The sequence below is a fragment of the Scyliorhinus torazame genome, chromosome 24, assembly GCF_047496885.1.
Source record: "Scyliorhinus torazame isolate Kashiwa2021f chromosome 24, sScyTor2.1, whole genome shotgun sequence".
Classification (NCBI taxonomy): domain Eukaryota; kingdom Metazoa; phylum Chordata; class Chondrichthyes; order Carcharhiniformes; family Scyliorhinidae; genus Scyliorhinus; species Scyliorhinus torazame.
This window is the reverse complement of record NC_092730.1, coordinates 47460411-47484716: the sequence shown is the minus strand read 5'-3', so window position 1 is coordinate 47484716 and position 24306 is coordinate 47460411. Positions and strand designations below refer to the sequence as shown.

Below are 24306 nucleotides of genomic sequence, written 5' to 3'. Positions count from 1 at the left end.
AACAGGAGGAATTTCACCCAGTGGAGGCGGCAGAGGAGGGTTCTGGGCGAGTGTATCAGTGCCTGTCACTGTCTGTAAGTGTGCGATTGTATCAGTCAGTGTCTGTGACTGTGAGTGTATGAAAATGAAATGAAATGAAAATCGCGTATTGTCACAAGTAAGCTTCAAATGAAGTTACTGTGAAAAGCCCCTAGTCGCCACATTCCGGCGCCTGTTCGGGGAGGCTGTCACGTGAATTGAACTGTGCTGCTGGCCTGCCTTGGTCTGCTTTCAAAGTCAGCGATTTAGCCCTGTGCTAAACAGACACACGCTGATTAGATGTATCAGCGTGTGTAAATGTCTGTGAGTTGTGATTGTAACTGTCAGTATCTGTTAATGCCTGTTTGTGTGTGATTGTAGCTATCAGTGTATTTCAGTGTATGTGAGTTGTGATTGTATCTTTCAGTGTTTGATACTGTGTGTGAATGTACAATTGTATCTGTCAGTGTGGGTTACTGTCTGTAAGTGTCTGACTGTATCTGTCAGTCTCAGTTCTTATCTGTGAGTGTGATTTACCTGTCAGATTGTTACTTTCTGTCAGTCTCTGTTGCTGTCAGTATCTGTCAGTGTCTGAAAATACTGCAAATTGTTATTCGTCCTCTCCATAATGCTCATAATTGAAAACAGACACTTCTCTAATTGTTACAGTGCTCCAGGAGATCCTACACCCAGACTATAGAATTGGTGGATTCTATGGACTACTTCATGCAACATTATTTGTTTGTCTCTGAAATCCATTCTCACTCCTGTACTCGTCCAGATTTCACTTAAAAACATTTCTGCTATTCGTCTTAATTGATCCTCAAGATAAACACTTCCAAATTCTACCACCTCCATTGGGAAATACATGAATATAGATTGTTTAACTTTTACTTACTTCTAACACCTCTCAGTCCTGCCGATCACATTCTATCACCGGTTCTTCATGTTGACCTGTTTCTGCAACACCGACAGTTCATGTGAATCTCCCCCGCTCTGTTGCGGTTCTGTGTCGTGGCCAATAGATGTCAGCACACTCTGGTGGAACGAAGTTCGCAGGTCAGAGTGACACACAACTGATAACAATTGTTTATATTATATTGAACTTGGGACGGTGGGATTTATGAGAACATAATATTTGGTGATGATCTTTTCTTATATTTTGGTTGTGTTGAATCCGGCAACATGTTGTATGTGGGAGTGAGGTGCATTCGCTCTGCCCTTCTCTGGTCCCGTTTGTAAATGGGGGATTCCTGTCACTCTCAGGTAATGAGTGAGAGTGAAAGAGACAATCTGAACCTGTCAGTCTTCGTCACTATATGTGCCGGTGGATACGTTGTCAGTGGAACCGCTCCTTGACACCAGTTCTTCGGCTACCCACAGTACAGTTGAGGTTACCGGGATGACTTCTCCACTAATTCTCTTCAGCCAGCTCTCCAGGATGAACCTCCTCCTGTTTGTAGACGGGAGGGGTTCTTTAGCTACTTGCCTGTAAGAAGATCGCGTATTAAAATTCAATAAAGTAAAGGAGTTGTATCATGTGGTTAATGAGATGCACAATAATCCATTGTACTCTACACACGTGGAATGAAATCCCATCCTCGTCTGTAATGTGTCTGTTGTGTCTCTGTTTGGTCCACTTCATGAGCAAAAAGTAAAAATGCTGTGATTTTTAGCATTTGTTCAAGGGCTTGGAGGGTGGTGAATTCGTCCAACACTGTCCATGTTGATACCACGTTATAAAAAGGTGAGAAAGTTACTTATTTCACTCCCTGCCCTAATTGCGCATAAATCCTGAGTTCGAAATTGCTTCTTCCTCTCAATTTGAAACTCACAAAGTCGCTCAAAAGATAAGTTCATAAGTTATAGGAGCAGAATTAAGCCATTAGACCGATCGAGTCTGCACGCCATTCTATCATGGCTGAGTTGTTCCTCATCTGCTACCTACAAAGTTACAGATGAAGTGGTCGATTGCAATATCAGCCAGAGCACCTCCTCCCGAGAACACACGTCTTCGGAGCGGGAGTAGGCAATTTAGCCTACTGAGCCTAACACCTTCCATGTGATCCTGGCTTATGCCATCCTGGCCTCAACTCCACCATCCTGCCCGTTGTCCATAACCCATCAACTCATTACCAATAAACATCTCTCTAACCCCTCCTTAACTTTACTCACTCTCCCTGTATGCAACGCACCCTGGGGTAACGAATTCCACAGAATCACAACCCTTTGGGAGAAGTAGTTTTTCCTCAAATCTTTTTTAAATTTGCAATCTCTTATTCTAAAACTATGACCTCTCGTTTTAGAATGCCCCATAAGAGGAAGCATCAGCCCCCCGTCTACTTTATCCATACCTTTTGGCATCTTATACCCCTCAATTAGATAATTGCGCATAGATTCTGAGTGAGACTATGGCCAGTCTTCCTCAGTTTGAAACTCATGGTGTCGCGCAAAATCATCCGATACAACTATTACTGCGATGGCCGGGATCCGAACCCGGTACAACTGCTTGGAAGAAAGCTGTGCCACCATCGCTGCATTTCCAAATTTGAACACCAGGTGGAATAGATGGAGGCCGATACTTTCCATCTGTTCATGGATGCAAAACGAGTGAAGATACATTAACTTGCGCGCTTGTGGGCCGCGGTAAAGGTGATCGACTGATAATCTATTGTGCTCTGCACACGTGGGTTCGAATCCCATACTCCTCGAAATTGTATCCACTGTTTCCGCGAAATGTGACTCATTTTTCCAAGGTGGATCCACAATCACTGATGTGACAGTCTATTACAAGTTGTCAGGCCAGAATGCATCCAGTTGGGTTAGAGGAGGGAGGAACGGAGGCAGACGTGTTTGGGGCTGAACAGCTCATTGACACCAGTTCTCCTTCGGCTACCCAGTCTCGTCGAGGTGACCGGGTTGACTTCTCCCACAATTACATTCTGCTACCTCTCCTGGATTAATTTCATTCTGTTTGTCCACTGGAGGAGTGCGTCGGCTGCTTGTCTGTGAGAAAATCGGACATTAATGTTTCATGAAGTAAAGTAGTTGTACCACGTGGTTAAGGGGTTGCACAATAATCCTTTACGCTCTGCGCACGTGGGTTCGAATCCCATCCTCGGCTGAAACGTGTCTGCTGTGTCTCTGTTTGGTCCATGTCACGAGCATAAAGTAAAAATGCTGTGATGTTTAGCTTTTGTTTAAGGGCTTGGGGGTGGTTAATAGTCGAACACTATTCATGTTGAAATCACATTACAAATAGGTGAGAAAGTTACTTATTTAACTCACTGCTCTAATTGCGCATAAATTCTGATTTGGAAACTGTTTCTGCCCCTCAGTTTGAAACTCACGAAGTCGCGCAAAAGTTACGTTCATAAAATATCAGGAGCCGAATTAAGCCATTAGACACATCGAGTCTGCCCCGCCATTCTATCGTGCTGATATGTTCCTCATCTGCTACCGACAATGTTTCAGATGAAGAGGTCGATTGCGCTTTAGCCAGAACACATCCTCTCTGGAAAACAAGACTTCGGAGCTGGAGTCGGCAATTTAGCTTCGTGAGCCTAACACATTTCATGTGATCTTGGCTGATCCCATCCTGGCCTCAACTCCACCGTCTGGCCCGTTCTCCACAACCCTTCAACTCCTCACCAATAAAAATCTCTCTAACACCTCATGAAATTTACTCAGTCTCCCTGCATCCAACACACTCTGGGGTACCGAATTCCACAGACTCACACCCTTTGCGAGAAGTAGTTTCACCTCCACTCTTTTTTAATTTGCGATCTTTTATTCTAAGGTCATGACCTCTCGTTTTAGAATGCGCCACAAGAGGAGGCATCAGCTCCATGTCTACCTTTCCGGACCTTTTGGCATCTGATATACCTCAGTTAGATAATTACACATACATTCAAGTGAGAAACTGTTGACCAGTTTTTCTCAGTTTGAAACTCACGATGTCAAGACATCCGCGCTAGCAATTACTGCGATGGCCGGGAATCGAACCCGAATCAACTGCTTGGAAGGCAACTGTGCTCACCACTATACCACCATCGCTTCATTTCCATCGTTGAACACCAGTTTGAAACGAACGAGGCAGATAATTTCCATCAGTTCATGGATGCAAAACAAATTGAGACGTATTGGCGTCTGAACCTGTGGGACGAAGTGGCTGAGTGATTAAAGCGATGGACTGTTTACCTTTTGTGCTGTGTACACGTGGGTTCGAATCCCGTCCTCTTCGATTTTTCATCCACACATTTTTCGGAAGTGGAATTCAGTTTTCCACGATCGATCTGCAATCACTGATGTGACAATCCTTTCCAGTTTGTCAGGCCAGATTGCATCGAGTTGGATTCAAGGGAGGAATGGAGGCAGACGTGTTTGGGGCTTAACCGCTCATTGCCACCAGTTCTTCGGCTACCCACAGTGCAGTCGAGGTGATCGGATTGACTTCTCCCATAATTCTCTTCTGACGATTCTACTGGATGAACTCCCTCCTGTTTGGACACTGGAGGGGTTCTTCGGCTACTAGTATGTGAAAGTAGCACCGGAAGCAGCTGTGGAGAGAGATTTCAGTCGCCAGGTTGCAACGCTCCATTTGGATGCGTCACGTCGCTCAGATCTTAGACTCTCAATACCTTGGTGTGAGGAACAGGTAGAGTGGGAATTCGCTCCTTGCTGATTGGTGAAAACTGACCAATGCAGCTTTGAGCAGCTCCTTTATGCCCTGCGGCTTGGAGAAGGGTGGCACTCAGATACAGGACTCTGGTGGGGGTTGAGAAATAGGAAAAGCGTCACTGCGCCGAGGTCCCAAGTTCGATCCTGTTCTGGGTAGTTGTCCGCGTAGAGCTTACACATTCGCCCCGTGTTGGTGTGTTGGCATTTGGAGTATTGCGTACAGTTCTGGTCACCGCATTATAGGAAGGACGTGGAGGCTTTGGAGCGGGTGCAGAGGAGATTTACCAGGATGTTGCCTGGTATGGAGGGAAAATCTTATGAGGAAAGGCTGATGGACTTGAGGTTGTTTTCGTTGGAGAGAAGAAGGTTAAGAGGAGACTTAATAGAGGCATACAAAATGATTAGGGGGTTGGATAGGGTGGACAGTGAGAGCCTTCTCCCGCGGATGGAAATGGCTGGCACGAGGGGACATAACTTTAAACTGAGGGGTAATAGATATAGGACAGAGGTCAGAGGTAGGTTCTTTACGCAAAGAGTAGTGAGGCCGTGGAATGCCCTACCAGCTACAGTAGTGAACTCGCCAACATTGAGGGCATTTAAAAATTTATTGGATAAACATATGGATGATAATGGTATAGTGTAGGTTAGATGGCTTTTGTTTCGGTGCAACATCGTGGGCCGAAGGGCCTGTACTGCGCTGTATTGTTCTATGTTCTATTTTCTATGTTCTATCACCCAAAGATGTGCCAAGTAGGTGGATTGAACACGCTAAATTGCCGCTTAGTTGGAAAAAATGAATTAGGTGCTCTAAATTTATTTTAAAAATAAATAAATGGGAAAAGCAGATCTAACTTGAAATGAAATGGCGTTGAAGATATAATTTAAATCGATTTGTATCTTCTATCGCAACGTGTTCTGATGGTTGGGCGGCCAAAGGCGCTGTGTTAAAGTCGAAGCCTACTCTGGTGCTCTGGGTTCGAATTCCACTCCTGATATGGACTTGTGTTCCACGAGGTTACATTTCTCGAGCAAGATTTTCAAACCTGGGAAGATCTAATACCTCCCATTCAAGGGAAATCCTAGGTCTCAGGACATGCCTAACCTGTTGAGATTTTACAGCATTTTCTCCGTGGTTCCCTATGTTGTAATGCTGTCTCCTTCATTCCTGGGACAAATGTCGGGATGATAGGTATTTGCTGCAAAGCCAACAGGAACGTGCGTTATGTTTACTTTTGGTGTGAGTGAGAATGTATACAGCAGAGAACAACCTCGAACTAGGGCTAATGGCCCAGCACGGTTCCGCTGCGGTCCTCTGCTCCTTAAACCAGGAGCTACGGCATTACTGCCCTGCGGTAGCCAGACAACTATGCACTCCCTCATTTTTTCTTTCACCAAGAACACACGTTTGAGCACACTGACTCTGGTCAGCATCGTTCAGATATTTTAGTTTCGTGCTGAATGGTTGGTCTGTGAAGGATCTGTGATTTCTTCTGTGCCGTTGTTCTGATGGGAAAGTGGGAGTGACTGGAATCACCTTCACAGGAGGAAGTTCGTGGCGGCAGTTTCACCTCTCTGGGAACATTGATCAACCTGTTACTGATTTCATCAAACTTTGCCTCAAGTCCGATCACAGACAGACTCAACCACGAGGAGAGTGGCGCAGCGGAAGCGTGCTGGGCCCAGTGTATTCTCACTCACACCAAAAGCAAACAAGTCGCTGTCACCCAGCAGCACATCTGCCGTTTTGTTTATTAGTATCAAAGTTTTGCTTTCAGTCCGATCCGCTCCTTGACACCTGTTCTTCAGCTACCCACAGTACAGTCAAGGTGACTCAGTTGACTTCTCCCAGAATGATCTTCTGCAGCATCTGCTGGATGAAATTCCTCCTGGTTGGACACTGGAGGGGTTCTCCGTCTACTCGTCTGTAAAATCAGCATCAGGAGCAGCTGTGGAGAGAGATTCCAGTCGCCAGGTTTCAACTGTCCAATTGGATACCACACGTTGCTCAGATCTTTGACTCTCAATGCCTTCGTGGGAGGAACAGGTAGAGCAGGAATTCGGTCCTTGTTGATTGGAGCAAACTGATCAATGCAGCGATAAAATGCTCCTTAAACCGCTGCGGCTTGGAGATGCATGGCACTCAGATACAGGACTCTGGCTATGGTACAAAAATAGTAAAAGAACATTTAGTTTCAAATCAAATGACGATGAAGATAGAATTTAAATCGATTTGTGCACGGAGAAATTCTTCGGCCGCAAAGTGTCAGGATGGCCGAGCGATCTAAGGTGCTGCGTTAAGGTCGCCGTCACCTCTGGAGGCGTGGCTTCGGATACCATTCCAGAGATTGAGTTTTCCTCCAAGAGATTACATTTCTCCTGCAAAATGTTCAACTCAAGGAAGATCCAGTACCTCCCATTCAATGGGGAAGTGGTGACCTCAGGACATGAGATTCCTGCTTACATTCGCACAGCATGACGCAACAGGCAAAAGCCCAGTTAATGACTGCATAATCTGCACATAAACTCTGATTGAGGAATAAATATTGATTCCTCGACTCCGGGGAAAAATCGTCTTCTCTTGTGGGAAAATGTCTGGCTGGTTGGAGTGTTCACATCCGTCCAAGAGGGGAAGTTGGGGACTCGGTTTCTATTGTGATTCATTGCTCGATAAAGATGTATTTCCTTATTGGCCCCCTGTGAGGTATTACTGAAAATCGTTGTATATCTATATTGCCCCTCTGTGGGGTACTACTGGAAAGCGCTTCGAGTCCAGCACTGACAAAGGGTCAATGCTGGATCAACTTCCTCCTGCTTGGAGATTTTACATCATGTTCTCTGTGGATCTTTGTTTGTGAACTTTACAGTGTTGTAATGCTGTCTCCTTAATTCCTGGGACAAATGTCGGGATGAGACTGCAAGCAAGATTCTGATAGGTATTTGTTGCAAAGTTAACAGAAACGTGCGCTATGTTTACGTTTTTGTCAGTGTGAATGTAACTGCAGAGAATGGCCTCGATTCCTCGACCTCGGTCTAATGGCCCAGCACGCTTCCGCTGCGGCACTCTGCTCCTTAAACCAGGCGCTACAACATTACTGCCCTGCGGTAGCCACACAACTATTCACTTTCTCATTTTTTCTTTCACCAAGAACACGCGTTTGAGCACACTGACTCTGGTCAGCATCGTTCAGATATTTTACTTTCGTGCTGAATGGTTGTTCTGTGAAGGGGATGTGATTTCTTCTGTGACGTAGTTCTGATGCGGAAGTGGGGAGTGACTGGAAACACCTTCATGGAAGGAAGTTCGTGGCGGCAGTTTCACCTCTCTGGGAATATTGATCAACCTGTTACTAATTTCTTTAAACTTTGCCTCAAGTCCAAGCCCTGAGGCATTCAACGAGGTGCAGAGTGGCGCAGCGGAAGCGTGCTGGGCCCATATCCCAGAGGTCGATGGATTGAAACCATTCTCTGCTATTTATACGTTCACTCATACGAAAAGCCAACAGTTTGGTGTCACCCAGCTGTACTTCTGACTATACCTTTATTAGTATCAAAGTTTTGCTTTCAGTCTGATCCGCTCCTTGACACCTGTTTTTCAGCTACCCACAGTACAGTCGTGGTGACTCAGTTGACTTCTCCCAGAATCATCTGCTGCCGCATCTACTGGATGGAATTTCTCCTGTTTGGACACTGGAGGGCGCCTTCGGCTACTTGTCTGTGAAATCAGCTGTGGAGAGAGATTCCAGTCGCCAGGATGCAACTTTCCTATTGGATCCTTCACGCCGCTTAGATCTTAGACTCTCAATACCTTCGTGTGAGGAACAGGTAGAGCGGGAATTCGGACCTTGTTGATTGGGGCAAACTGATGACTGCAGCAATGAGAAGCTCCTTAACCACCAGCGGCTCGGAATAGGATGGCACTCAGATACAGGCCTCTGGCTGGGGTTCAAAAATCGTAAAAGTACATCTAGTTTGAAATGAAATGACGATGAAGGTGGAATTTAAATCGATTTCTGCACGGAGCATATCTTTTGCCACAACGCGTCAGGATGGCCGAGCGGTCGAAGGTCACAGTCTTCTCTGGTGGCGTGGATCCGAATCCGCCTCCTGATATTGACTTTTCCTCCACGAGGTTACATTTCTCCAGCAAAATGTTCAACCCACGAAGATCAAATGCCTCCCATTCAATGGGGAAGCGGCGATCTCAGCACAAGACATTCCTTCTTAAATTCGCACAGAATGATCCCACAGGTAAAAGCCCAGTGAATGACTGGATAGCCTGTTCAGTGACTCTGGTTGAGGAATTAATAATGATCCCAGGACTCCGGGTAAAATCCTTCTTCCCTTGTTGCATATTGTCTGGCTGGTTGGATTGTCCGCATCCGTCCGAGAGGGGAAGCTGGGCACTCAGTTTCTATTGTGACTTATTCCTCGATAATGTTTTATTTCTTTATTGCTCCCTTGTGACGTATTACTGGTTATCGTTATATATCTATATTGCCCCTCTGTGTGGTACTACTGGATCATGTTTCGTGTCCAGCTTTGACAAAGTGTCACCTGGACTCCAAACGTTAGCTCTTTTCTCTCCCCATAGATGCTGCCAAAGCAGCTGAGATTTAGAACATAGAACATAGAACATTAGAGCGCAGTACAGCCCTTCAGCCCTCGATGTTGCGCCGACCAGTGAAACCACTCTAAAGCCCATTTACACTATTCCCTTATCGTCCGTATGTCTATCCAATGACCATTTGAATACCCTTAGTGTTGGCGAGTCCAATGCTGTTGCAGGCAGGGCATTCCACACGCTTACTACTCTCTGAGTAAAGAACCTACCTCTGACGTCTGTCTTATATCAATCTCCCCTGAATTTAAAGCTATGTCCCCTCGTGCTAGACATCACCATCCGAGGAAAAAGGCTCTCACTGTCCACCCTATCCAATCCTCTGATCATCTTGTATGCCTCAATTAAGTCACCTCTTAACCTTCTTCTCTCGAACGAAAACAGCCTCAAGTCCCTCAGCCTTTCCTCATAAGATCTTCCCTCCATACCAGTCAACATTCTGGTAAATCTCCTGTGTACCCTTTCCAATGCTTCCACATCCTTCCTATAAAGCGGTGACCAGAATTGCACGCAGTACTCTAAATGCAGCCGCACCAGAGTTTTGTTCAGCTGCAACATGACCTCATGGCTCCGAAACTCAATCCCTCTACCAATAAAAACTAACACACCGTACGCCTTCTTAACAACCCTCTCAACCTGAGTGGCAACTTTCAGTGATCTATGTACATGGACACCGAGATCTCTCTGCTCATCCACACTGCCAAGAATCTTACCATTAGCCCAGTACTCTGTCTTCCTGTTATTCCTTCCAAAATGAATCACCTTACACTTTTCTGCATTAAACTCCATTTGCAACCTCTCCGCCCAGAGCTGCAGTCATCTATGTACATGTAAAGGTGTTACAGTTAAAAAAAGCTAACTACAGGGGCATGAGGGAGGAACTGACTAAAATCGACTGGGAGCAGAGCCTAGTGGGAAAGACAGTAGAACAGCAATAACAGGAGTTTCTGGGAGTAATAGAGGACACAGTACAGAGGTTCATCCTAAAGAAAAGAAAGGTTATCAGAGGGGGGGTGGGGGGGGGATTAGGCAGCCATGGCTGACAAAGGAAGTTAGGGAATGCATCAAAGCAAAAGAGAAAGCCTATAATGTGGCAAAGAGTAGTGGGAAGTCAGAAGATTGGGAAGGCTACAAAAACAAACAAAGGATAACAAAGAGAAAAATAAAGAAAGAGAGGATCAAATATGAAGGTAGGCTAGCCAGTAACATTAGGAATGATAGTAAACGTTTCTTTAAATACATTAAAACAAACGGGTGGCAAAAGTAGACATTGGGCCGCTCCAAAATGACGCTGGTAATCTGGTGATGGGAGACAAGGAAATAGCTGAGGAACTAAATAAGTACTTTGCGTCAGTCTTCACAGTAGAAGACATGAGCAATATCCCAACAATTCAGGAGAGTCAGGGGGCAGAGTTGAATATGGTAACCATCACAAAGGAGAAATTGCGAGAGAAACTAAGAGGTCTAAAAATTGATAAATCTCCGGGCCCAGATGGGCTACATCCTAGAGTTCTAAAGGAGATAGCTGAAGAAATAGTGGCGGCATTAGTTATGATCTTTCAAAAGTAACTGGAGTCAGGGAAAGTCCCAGAGGATTGGAAAATCGCTGTTGTAACCCCCCTGTTCAAGAAGGGAACAAGGAAAAAGATGGAAAATTATAGGCCAATTAGCCTAACCTCGGTTGTTGGCAAGATTCTAGAATCCATTGTTAAGGATGAGATTTCTAAATTCTTGGAAGTGCAGGGTCGGATAAGGACAAGTCAGCATGGATTTAGTAAGTGGAGGTCGTGCCTGACAAACGTGTTAGAGTTCTTTGAAGAGATAACAAATAGGTTAGACCAAGGAGAGCCAATGGATGTTCTCTATCTTGACTTCCAAAAGGCCTTTGATAAGGTGCCTCACGGGAGACTGCTGAGTAAAATAAGGGCCCATGGTATTCGAGGCAAGGTACTAACATGGATTGACGATTGGCTGTCAGGCACAAGGCAGAGAGTTGGGATAAAAGGTTCTTTTTCGGAATGGCAACCAGTGACGAGTGGTGTCCCGCAGGGTTCAGTGTTGGGACCACAGCTGTTCTCTTTATATATTAACGATCTAGAGGATGGGACTGGGGGCATTCTGACTAAGTTTGCCGATGATACAAAGATAGGTGGAGGGGCAGGTAGTATGGAGGAGGTGGGGAGGCTGCAGAAAGATTTAGACAGTTTAGGAGAGTGGTCCAAGAAATAGCTGATCAAATTCAACGTGGGCAAGTGCGAGGTCTTGCACTTTGGAAAACAGAATAGAGGCATGGACTATTTTCTAAACGGTGACAAAATTCATAATGCTGAAGTGGAAAGGGACTTGGGAGTCCTAGTCCACGATACTCTAAAGGTAAACTTGCAGGTTGAGTCCGTAATTAAGAAAGCAAATGCAATGTTGTCATTTATCTCAAGAGGCTTAGAATATAAAAGCAGGGATGTACTTCTGAAGCTTTATAAAGCATTAGTTAGGCCCCATTTAGAACACTGTGAGCAATTTTGGGCCCCACATCTCAGGAAGGACATACTGGCACTGGAGCGGGTCCAGCGGAGATTCACACGGATGATCCCAAGAATGGTAGGCCTAACATACGATGAACGTCTGAGGATCCTGGGATTATATTAATTGGAGCTTAGGAGGTTGAGGGGAGATCTAATAGAAACTTACAAGATAATGAATGGCTTAGATAGGGTGGACGTAGGGAAGTAGTTTCCATTAGCAGGGGAGACTAGGACCCGGGGGCACAGCCTTAGAATAAAAGGGAGTCACTTTAGAACAGAGATTAGGAGAAATTTCTTCAGCCAGAGAGTGGTGGGTCTGTGGAATTCATTGCCACAGAGGGCGGTGGAGGCCGGGACGTTGAGTGTCTTTAAGACAGAAGTTGATAAATTCTTGATTTCTCGAGGAATTAAGGGCTATGGAGAGAGAGCGGGTAAATGGAGTTGAAATCAGCCATGATTGAATGGTGGAGTGGACTCGATGGGCCGAATGGCCTTACTTCCGCTCCTATGTCTTATGGTCTTATGGTCCCTCTGTAACTTGTAACATCCTTCCGCACTATCCACAACTCCACCGACTTTAGTGTCATCTGCAAATTTACTCACCCATCCCTTTTTACAGCATTTTCTCTGTGGTTCCCCATTTTTTACCTTTACAATATTGTAATACTGTCTGCTTCATTCCTGGGACAACTGTCGGATGCGACTGCAAGCAGGATTCTGATAGGTTTTTGCTGTAAAGCAAACAGGAACGTTGTTTCTGTTTGCTTTCTTGTGAGGGCGATTGTAAATAGCAGGGAATACCCTCGATTCTTCGTACTCGGGGTAATGGCCCATCATTCCGCTGCAGCACTCTGCTCCTTAAACCAAGAGCTACGACATTACTGCCCTGCGGTTGCCAGTCAACTATTCACTTCCTCAATTTTTCTTTCAACAAGAACTCACGTTTGAGCAGACTGATTCGGGTCAGCATAGTTCACATATTTTACTTTCCTGCTGAATGGTCGTTCTGTGAAGGTGGTGTGGTTTCTTCTGTGACGTTGTTCTGATGAGAAAGTGGGGGAGTGACTGGAGGAACCTTTCTGGAAGGAAGTTCCGGGCGGCAGTCCTCTGGGAACATTGATCAACCCGTGACTGATTTCGTAAAACATTATTTAAAACGTGACTCTCATGGGAATCGAACCCACAACCAATGAACGTCTCACCACGACAGCAACCAGAAGTCCAACGCGCTATTCGTTGCGCCATAGAGCCACACTTGCAGTAACCGCCCATCCCCACATGGGAATTTCCGATGTTGTCCAACAGGCAGTTCAAAAGTTCAGCAATTTGCACAGTTCAAAGAGTACATTTCAAGAGAACATTATTGTGTGAAATGTTTTGGGCCGGCCTGTGGTTGTGAAAAGAGTTCCGGGAATTCTGAACACCGTCGAACACTGAAAGGACATAGACTTGTTGGTGCAACAGGAGAACATGTGGCAGACAAGAAATGAAGTGATTAATTTCTGTACGAAGAACACAAGAAGGCAATATAAAATAAAGGATATAATTCCAAAAGTGTGTGCAGGAACAGCGGGAAATGGATGGACAAGTGTATAAATCATTGAAGCAGGTAGAAAAGGTTGCAAGAGCCGTTAATAAAGCAGACGGTATCCTCTGCTTTATTAATAGGGGCACAGAGGACAAGATAGAACATATAGAACATAGAACAATACAGCGCAGTACAGGCCCTTCGGCCCACGATGTTGCACCGAAACAAAAACCATCTAACCTACACTATGCCATTATCATCCATATGTTTATCCAATAAACTTTTAAATGCCCTCAATGTTGGCGAGTTCACTACTGTAGCAGGTAGGGCATTCCACGGCCTCACTACTCTTTGCGTAAAGAACCTACCTCTGACCTCTGTCCTATATCTATTACCCCTCAGTTTAAAGTTATGTCCCCTCGTGCCAGCCATATCCATCCGCGGGAGAAGGCTCTCACTGTCCACCCTATCCAACCCCCTGATCATTTTGTATGCCTCTATTAAGTCTCCTCTTAACCTTCTTCTCTCCAACGAAAACAACCTCAAGTCCATCAGCCTTTCCTCATAAGATTTTCCCTCCATACCAGGCAACATCCTGGTAAATCTCCTCTGCACCCGCTCCAAAGCCTCCACGTCCTTCCTATAATGCGGTGACCAGAACTGTACGCAATACTCCAAATGCGGCCGTACCAGAGTTCTGTACAGCTGCACCATGACCTCCCGACTCCGGAACTCAATCCCTCTACCAATAAAGGCCAACACTCCATAGGCCTTCTTCACAACCCTATCAACCTGGGTGGCAACTTTCAGGGATCTATGTACATGGACACCTAGATCCCTCTGCTCATCCACACTTTCAAGAACTTTACCATTAGCCAAATATTCCGCATTCCTGTTATTCCTTCCAAAGTGAATCACCTCACACTTCTCTACATTAAACTCCATTTGCCACCTCTCAGCCCAGCTCTGCAGCTTATCTATACCCCTCTGTATCCTGCTACATCCTTCCACACTATCGACAACACCACCGACTTTAGTATCGTCTGCAAATTTACTCACCCACCCTTCTGCGCCTTCCTCTAGGTCATTGATAAAAATGACAAACAGCAACGGCCCCAGAACAGATCCTTGTGGTACTCCACTTGTGACTGTACTCCATTCCGAACATATCCCATCAACCACCACCCTCTGTCTTCTTTCAGCTAGCCAATTTCTGATCCACATCTCTACATCACCCTCAATCCCCAGCCTCCGTATTTTTTGCAATAGCCTACCGTGGGGAACCTTATCAAACGCTTTGCTGAAATCCATATACACTACATCAACTGCTCTACCCTCGTCTACCTGTTCAGTCACCTTCTCAAAGAACTCAATAAGGTTTGTGAGACATGACCTACCCTTCACAAAGCCATGCTGACTATCCCTGATCATATTATTCCTATCTAGATGATTATAAATCTTGTCTCTTATAATCCCCTCCAAGACTTTACCCACTACAGACGTGAGGCTCACCGGTCTATTGTTGCCGGGGTTGTCTCTGCTCCCCTTTTTGAACAAAGGGACCACATTTGCTGTCCTCCAGTCCTCTGGCACTATTCGTGTAGCCAATGATGACATAAAAATCAAAGCCAAAGGTCCAGCAATCTCTTCCCTGGCCTCCCAGAGAATCCTAGGATAAATCCCATCAGGTCCCGGGGACTTATCTATTTTCAGCCTGTCCAGAATTGCCAACACCTCTTCCCTACGTACCTCAATGCCATCTATTCTATTAGCCTGGGGCTCAGCATTCTCCTCCACAACATTATCTTTTTCCTGAGTGAATACTGACGAAAAATATTCATTTAGTATCTCGCCTATCTCTTCAGACTCCACACACAATTTCCCATCCCTGTCCTTGACTGGTCCTACTCTTTCCCTAGTCATTCGCTTATTCCTGACATACCTATAGAAAGCTTTTGGGTTTTCCTTGATCATTCCTGCCAGATGACCTCTCTCCCTTTTCAGATTCTGATTGCAGTGTTTGTTGTGAAATATTTTATTGTGAAAACATGTTTTGCCGCTGCCTGAAAGGATGGTAGAGCAAAGACCCTCATAATATTGAAGTATTTAGATGTGCACTTGCCATAGAACATAGAACATAGAACATAGAACAATACAGCGCAGTACAGGCCCTTCGGCCCACGATGTTGCACCGAAACAAAAGCCATCTAACCTACACTATGCCATTATCATCCATATGTTTATCCAATAAACTTTTAAATGCCCTCAATGTTGGCGAGTTCACTACTGAAGCAGGTAGGGCATTCCACGGCCTCACTACTCTTTGCGTAAAGAACCTACCTCTGACCTCTGTCCTATATCTATTACCCCTCAGTTTAAAGTTATGTCCCCTCGTGCCAGCCATTTCCATCCGCGGGAGAAGGCTCTCACTGTCCACCCTATCCAACCCCCTGATCATTTTGTATGCCTCTATTAAGTCTCCTCTTAGCCTTCTTCTCTCCAACGAAAACAACCTCAAGTCCGTCAGCCTTTCCTCATAAGATTTTCCCTCCATACCAGGCAACATCCTGGTAAATCTCCTCTGCACCCGCTCCAAAGCCTCCACGTCCTTCCTATAATGCGGTGACCAGAACTGTACGCAATACTCCAAATGCGGCCGGACCAGAGTTCTGTACAGCTGCAACATGACCTCTCGACTCCGGAACTCAATCCCTCTACCAATAAAGGCCAACACTCCATAGGCCTTCTTCACAACCCTATCAACCTGGGTGGCAACTTTCAGGGATCTATGTACATGGACACCTAGATCCCTCTGCTCAGCCACACTTTCAAGAACTTTACCATTAGCCAAATATTCCGCATTCCTGTTATTCCTTCCAAAGTGAATCACCTCACACTTCTCTACATTAAACTCAATTTGCCACCTCTCAGCCCAGCTCTGAAGCTTATCTATATCCCTCTGTAACCTGCTACATCCTTCCACACTATCGACAACACCACCGACTTTAGTATCATCTGCAAATTTACTCACCCACCCTTCTGTGCCTTCCTCTAGGTCATTGATAAAAATGACAAACAGCAACGGCCCCAGAACAGATCCTTGTGGTACTCCACTTGTGACTGTACTCCATTCTGAACATTTCCCATCAACCACCACCCTCTGTCTTCTTTCAGCTAGCCAATTTCTGATCCACATCTCTAAATCACCCTCAATCCCCAGCCTCCGTATTTTTTGCAATAGCCTACCGTGGGGAACCTTATCAAACGCTTTGCTGAAATCCATATACACCACATCAACTGCTCTACCCTCGTCTACCTGTTCAGTCACCTTCTCAAAGAACTCAATAAGGTTTGTGAGGCATGACCTACCCTTCACAAAGCCATGCTGACTATCCCTGATCATATCATTCCTATCTAGATGATTATAAATCTTGTCCCTTATAATCCCCTCCAAGACTTTACCCACTACAGACGTGAGGCTCACCGGTCTATAGTTGCCGGGGTTGTCTCTGCTCCCCTTTTTGAACAAAGGGACCACATTTGCTGTCCTCCAGTCCTCTGGCACTATTCCTGTAGCCAATGATGACATAAAAATCAAAGCCAAAGGTCCAGCAATCTCTTCCCTGGCCTCCCATAGAATCCTAGGATAAATCCCATCAGGTCCCGGGGACTTATCTATTTTCAGCCTGTCCAGAATTGCCAACACCTCTTCCCTACGTACCTCAATGCCATCTATTCTATTAGCCTGGGGCTCAGCATTCTCCTCCACAACATTATCTTTTTCCTGAGTGAATACTGACGAAAAATATTCATTTAGTATCTCGCCTATCTCTTCAGACTCCACACACAATTTCCCATCCCTGTCCTTGACTGGTCCTACTCTTTCCCTAGTCATTCGCTTATTCCTGACATACCTATAGAAAGCTTTTGGGTTTTCCTTGATCCTTCCTGCCAAATACTTCTCATGTCCCCTCCTTGCTCGTCTTAGCTCTCTCTTTAGATCCTTCCTCGCTACCTTGTAACTATCCATCGCCCCAACCGAAACTTCACACTTCATCTTCACATAGGCCTCCTTCTTCCTCTTAACAAGAGATTCCACTTCCCTGGTAAACCACGGTTCCCTCGCTCGACGCCTTCCTCCCTGTCTGACCGGTACATACTTATCAAGAACACGCAGTAGCTGATCCTTGAACAAGCCCCACTTATCCAGTGTGCCCAACACTTGCAGCCTACTTCTCCACCTTATCCCCCCCAAGTCACGTCTAATGGCATCATAATTGCCCTTCCCCCAGCTATAACTCTTGCCCTGCGGTGTATACTTATCCCTTTCCATCATTAACGTAAACGTCACCGAATTGTGGTCACTGTCCCCAAAGTGCTCTCCTACCTCCAAATCCAACACCTGGCCTGGTTCATTACCCAAAACCAAATCCAACGTGGCCTCGCCTCTTGTTGGCCTGTCAACATATTGTTTCAGGAAACCCTCCTGCACACACTGTACAAAAAACGACCCATCTATTGTACTCGAACTATATCTTTTCCAGTCAATATTTGGAAAGTTAAAGTCTCCCATAATAACTACCCTGTTACTTTCGCTCATATCCAGAATCATCTTCGCCATCCTTTCCTCTACATCCCTAGAACTATTAGGAGGCCTATAAAAAAACTCCCAACAGGGTGACCTCTCCTTTCCTGTTTCTAACTTCAGCCAATACTACCTCGGAAGAAGAGTCCCCATCTAGCATCCTCTCCGCCACCGTAATACTGCTCTTGACTAGCAGCGCCACACCTCCCCCTCTTTTGCCTCCTTCTCTGAGCTTACTAAAACACCTAAACACCGGAACCTGCAACATCCATTCCTGTCCCTGCTCTATCCATGTCTCCGAAATGGCCACAACATCGAAGTCCCAGGTACCAACCCACGCTGCCAGTTCCCCTACCTTGCCCATCCCAGGGCACACAATGCTTTGGGCCAAGTTCTGGAAAATGGGATGAGAATGGTTAGGTGGTTGTTTTTGAGCAGCACAGACGTGATGGGCCGAAGGGCCTTTTCTGTGCTGTATGGTTCTATGACTCTATGAATGAAATGCAATGTGTGTTTTCAACTGTTTCTCTTGATATTCTGTTGTATTCCCAGGAACAAACAAACTGTGCTGGCCATTCAGCCCCTCGAGACTGTTCCACGCTTTATTTAAATTGAATTAGGGCTCGGCTGCATCTTCACTCCAGCTCCCTTACAGGATTTCAGAAACAATCAGACCAGAGCTGGTTAAAAATATGTGAAATATTCAAAACTATATTATTGACTCTGAGTCTCACTGGCTTGTTCGGCGCGAGTTCCTAATTTCCGTTACCTTTTGTGTGAAGAAACGTCTCTTTACCACATTCAACTCTCATGTTCTGCTTTTCTCATTGTTCTGGAGTGAAGTCCACACTGCAGAAAAACAACCTTCCCTCTGATCCTGTCTCTCGGGCTTTGTATTGAGGGACCGGGTTAGCACAGTAGTCGAAACAGCTGGCTTGTTCTGCAAAACAAAGTCAGCAGCGCGGATTCAATTCCCATTCTGGCCTCCCCGAACAGGTGCCGGAATGTGTCGACTTCACAGTAACTTCAATGAATCCGACTTGTGATAATAAGCGATTATTATTTTTGTTATTTGTCCCATGATGATAATCTAAGTCTGTCTCTGCAATTGCTTTTGTTGCTGGTCACAGGCAGCAGGGGGCTGCAACGAGTGTGACCTGCTCACTGATAGGGAATGCTGCTCCTGAATGCAGTAAATGGGACTAGCTCACGATAAATCGTTCAATGATTCATAAAGATCCCAGAGATGGATAATCAGCGATAATCACATCCAGAGAGACCTGCAATAACCCTCAGAGCAGGAAGGACAACTCATTGTCCTTAGGCCCAAAACCAAAATACTGTGGATGCTGCAAACCCGAAACAAAGACAGAAAATGCTGCAAATATTCAGCTGATCCGGCAGCTTCTGTGGAGAGAGGAACAGGTCGTTCCAATGAAAGGTCAGGATCTGAAATGGTAACTATTTCTCTTTTCACAGATACTACAGATCAGTACAGTATTTCCAGCATTCCCTTGTGATTAGCTCAACATACTCACACACTGTAGTTTAGTACGTTAAAGTGTCTGTTCCCTAAAGAAAAATCTAAATTCAAATCTCAGCCGAGCCTTATTCCCTTTGACCATGTGTAAGAATGAGAACTTCCTCCATAACAGCGGGATATCTGTCTTTTGCAAATTCTCCTTCCCTTTCCTGTAGAATATCAACAGGGATTTTAACACAATTGCTTATGTCAGCTGACGTTATCCAGTTGTTAAATCTTTCGACCAGAAATTCATCGGATATTCCCCATTTGATTTGAGTCCAGCTCCCAGAGGGTCTATTCAGTGTTTTGTTTCAATGTAAATTTAGAGTACCCAATTCATTTTTCCAATTAAGGGGCAATCCACCTGCCCTGCACATCTTTGGGTTGTGGGGATGAAACGCACACAAATATGGGGCGAATATGCAAACTCCACACGGACAGTGACCCAGGGCCGGGATCGAAAGTGGGACCTCTGTGCCGTTAGGTATTCTGCAGGTTGTGACTGCGCCGTCTAATGGAGACATGCTCACAGGACTGTGAGAGAGGCTTTCTTTCAGGGGTTAGGCCTCTTTTGATCCATCAACAGCAGCCGGCTGTCTGCAGGGGATCTCGGAATGTCAAGCCCCTCTTCCCAAGGTGGACTTAATCAGGGACAAGATGTTGGTTGAAGAGAGAATCAAATGTCTGAAGATTTGGTCTGAGATTCCTGATGTTTTGTGAAGAGAACAAGGTGGTGGAGCAAGGTGACAATAGCAGGATACAAGTTTGGGATATTATCCAGTCCTCAGGGAACTAAGGAAATTCGGCATGTCCACATTATCTCTTACCCACTTTTACAGATGCACCATTGAAAGCAATCTATCTGGCTGCATCACAGCCTGTTATGGCAACTGCTCGGTCATGACCGCAAGAAAATTCAGAGAGTCGTAAACACCGCCCAGTCCATAACACGAACCTGCCTCCCCTCCATTGACTCCATCTACACCTTCTGCTGCCTGGGGAAAGCGGGCAGCACAATCAAAGACGCCTCCCACCCGGCTTACTCACTGTTCCAACTTCTTCCAATGGGCAGGAGATACCGAAGTTTGAGATAACGCATGAACAGCTTCTTCCCCGCTGTTAGCGGACTCCTAAACGATCCTCTTATGGACTGACCACATGAACACTACACCCCTGTATGCTTCACCCGATGCCGGTGTTATGGAGTTACATTGTGTAACATGTGTTGCCCTATTATGTATTTTCTTTTATTTCCTTTCCTTTTCATGTACTTAATGATCTGTTGAGCTGCTCGCAGAAGAATACATATCACTGTACCTTGGAGAACGTGACAATATACAAAATAAAATCCAAGGAGACCGTCCGAATATATTAGCCAGAAAACCATGGTCTCTTATCTCATTAAGTTAACTTATGTGTGGCATCTTGTCGAACGCGTTATTGGATATCCAAGTAAATTACACCTTTTGGGTCTCCTTTATTTATCCTGGTGATTAACGCCGCAAAGAATTCCAATTAATCTGTCGTCCATGACGTTCCCTTCATAAAGCCGTGCTGAATCTGCTTGATTCTGAGATTCTGATTGAACACCCACACAAACTTTGCCTCCAGCCTGGAGCTCAATGTCTGAAGATAGTGTTTGACTTTCTAATGAAAACGATTGTAGTTTGAACAATTTCCTGTCGTTCCTTTGATTATCTCCAGGCCTGTCGGGAAGTTGCTGGGTGACAGGTACAATATTGTAGTGAGGAAAATGGAAAAGAAAATTGGTGCTATGACGCACCCTTTGTTTGTCTGCAGTTCTTATTGAGCCGGGGTTGAGTTGATTCACTTGGTGAGGATCACTGACTCTATGTGAATGCCGAACAGGCAGAGGATGTGACACATGCCCGTGAGCAGCTAAATTTGAGGATGATGCTCCATGAATCTTCACGGCTCTCAATGTGAAGGACTTTTGCGACATCGAAAATGACCATGTCCGTGTATTTTCTGTGATCTGGGAAAAAGGGTATCATCAAAAACAGAACTGAAATGGAAATATTGACAGTGATTATTGACAGGGTGAAAACATCAGCTTCCTCTTTGCAGCGGATGGAAACGGCGTCTGACGTCGAGGAATTTAACGTTGAGTCCATGTGGTAGACCTGCTGCGGTCACTTCACACAGAAATCTGGTGGAACTTCCTGATAACCCAGTCATCACGTGACCACTCGGTCTGCGCAGGTCTCTTTCTGTGTTGTAAGATTCTTCGATTCCATTACTTTAATTTTGACCGAGACTGGGAAGTTATGTACTGGTCCATTCAAAAAACATCAATTTATCGCATATTTCCTTTGCAACTGATATTGTGACACAAAAGTAGAACAGTGCGTTATGGAAGGTGAGATTTTCGTGCAGCTCAAGGCATTGCCCCAAATCTCATGGTCTCTTTCCATGTTAATTCTACCCTTCCCAGGTAAAGACTGGGACACCGTTCATTGCATTACTGGAATACCTGGAGTGCATTTTACAATGCTTTCGACAAGCGAGCGGTCAGCTGCAATGGCCGAGTGGTTAAGGCGTTGGACTCGAAATCCAATGGGGTTTCCCCGCGTAGGTTCGAATCCTACTCGCAGCGGCTATGATCTGAAATCTTTACTCCGTTTGGAGCAATCTGTTTGCAGAACACGATGTCAGTCTAAGTATCAATTTGAAGTTCTTGTTCATTCAATGTATTCGGATTAAATGTCTGTGTCATGACAGAAGATCCTTCCTTTTTCTCATTCTGCTTTCGCTCTGAATTTTCTTATTTGTCAGGATAGTTTCACAACCTCAGTCACGTTCATATTAACTTCACCGGGCACCAGAATTGTGAAAATCGATGATAACAAAGCTTCAAATTTATTTTTGCCTGTCATTTGTTAGATCTTTTTGTTCTCTTATTTTGAAATTGACCAGCTCGCATAAATTTCTAAATAAATCGGCGCAACAATGGCCGGTAATCGAACGCTGGTTAACCACCGGGAACACGGCGGTGCTCCTCACTATGCCGGTTCAGGCGATGGACTCGAAATCCATTGGGCTTTCCCCGCGGAGGTTCGAATCCTGATGACAACGTGTCTTCCTTTGCTCATGCAATTTACAAATTCACGCAAGTTTCGTTGTCATAAGTTATGCCTTACATGGAAAGCTGTGAGGTGGTGTAAAACACAAAAATGTCAAAGGAACTTTCGTGAAAATGTGTCGAACGGCAAGACTTCTCTGCCGTTCTTAATGGCCGCTGATCTCGCCGACAAATGAGCAAAATGTCTGGATATCATTTTATTGTTCAAATCAAAGGCTAATGGATGAATAGAACGAGGTGCGAGCAGGCAGTGGGACTGCACCGGCTACCTTCCACACTTCAACCATCTGCAGCTTAGTTGGATGGGCCATGTTTACTAGGCCTTTACTTTCCAGACATTAGGTGGAATTATGGGCAGGGCATGGACAGGGTATGAAATGAAATATGAAATATGAAAATCGCTGATTGTCACAAGTAGGCTTCAAATCAAGTTACTGTGAAAAACCCCTAGTGGCCACATTCCGGCGCCTGTTCGGGGAGGCTGGTACGGGAACGGTATGATGCTCGTTCGGAGGGTCGGTCACCACTTAATGGACCGAATAGCCCCACTCTGCCCGCTAGGGAATCGATGTTTCAATTAATTACAGCAGCTCATTGGAGAGATTTGCCCAGACAATGGACTGGAGGAATGAATGTCGCCTCTGATATGACAGCCTGGAAGTTGAGAACGAGAAACTAGTAATCGGATATTTCCACTGACGGTGAATGACTCCGAAACAAGGGTCTCCAATCCCTTTGCTCCTCCAAGGTCTATCGTTTCTCACCATCTGCAAAGTACACCAATTTCCCACTGGTCCTGCAATGTGAGGCTGTTGTGTAACCCCGCACATCTTTACTGACTGCCTCTGCGCCTACTATTCATTGCATTTCCAGCCTGTATTCTACTGGCACATATCAGTTTATTTCGTTCTAGCCGAGGAATTCACATATTCCTTTTTCATATCTCCGCAAATCTAAATTGCAGAATGGATGCGACAAATGACAGAAGAATATAAAATCTTCGAGTTCCTCCCGCTGAAGAACGCACTCCGATGGCATCTTCAACGTAGCTGTTGCAGGTATTGGATAATATCAAGCTCTAAATAAAACAATATTTATGATTACTATTGCGACGTTTGCATTTGAATTTTATGTGTAGGAGCATGATAGTGCGTTGAATAATAGAATAATTGTGTATTTATTTCTGTTATCTCTCAATCTGTTTGTGTTGAGCTGCTTTGTGTATCAATGTGTTTTGACCTGATTGAAAACTGAAGGAAAGATGTTGCCTTTTCTTTTCCTGTCTTTTCTGTGACGCTGTTCCAATTATGGCAATCAATACGTTTGCCCACCTTTCTTTTGATATCTATGTTCTAATGCTCAGAGTCGCCAGGTGTCATCTGATAACACCACAAGGTTCAACCGGCTATTGATCAAAGAGCCAAACACCAGTTAGTTAGTTCAAGGTCAAGGGTACTTTATTTACACACAATTAGTCATGCAACATAAACACTGCTAGTTAACTACACCTATCGACTAAGACAACCTGTACTTAACTTCAGGCACCCGGCTTAGGTCAGAGGAACAGTGGCTGCTGTCCGATTCTGGAACACTCGAGTCTGGAGAAATAAGTGCTGCTCAGCTCGGCTCATCCGTCTGGTAGCGAGCGTTAAACTTGCACTTACTTCTGGTGTTACTGCACTTGGAAATGGTCGTGGCCGGGGCGCCAGGTCCAAGAGAGGACGAAT

The 24306-nt window shown here is 45.2% G+C and overlaps 2 non-coding genes across 2 annotated transcripts; one reads left to right on the top strand and one right to left on the bottom strand.

Annotated features, from left to right (window-relative positions):
* Nucleotides 1–4002: 4002 nt before the first annotated feature.
* Nucleotides 4003–4074, bottom strand: trnag-ucc (transfer RNA glycine (anticodon UCC)). The gene has a single exon. It is a non-coding gene; the product is annotated as a tRNA-Gly (tRNA).
* A 17937-nt stretch (nucleotides 4075–22011) lies between these two features.
* Nucleotides 22012–22093, top strand: trnas-cga (transfer RNA serine (anticodon CGA)). The gene has a single exon. It is a non-coding gene; the product is annotated as a tRNA-Ser (tRNA).
* The last annotated feature ends 2213 nt before the right edge of the window (nucleotides 22094–24306 follow it).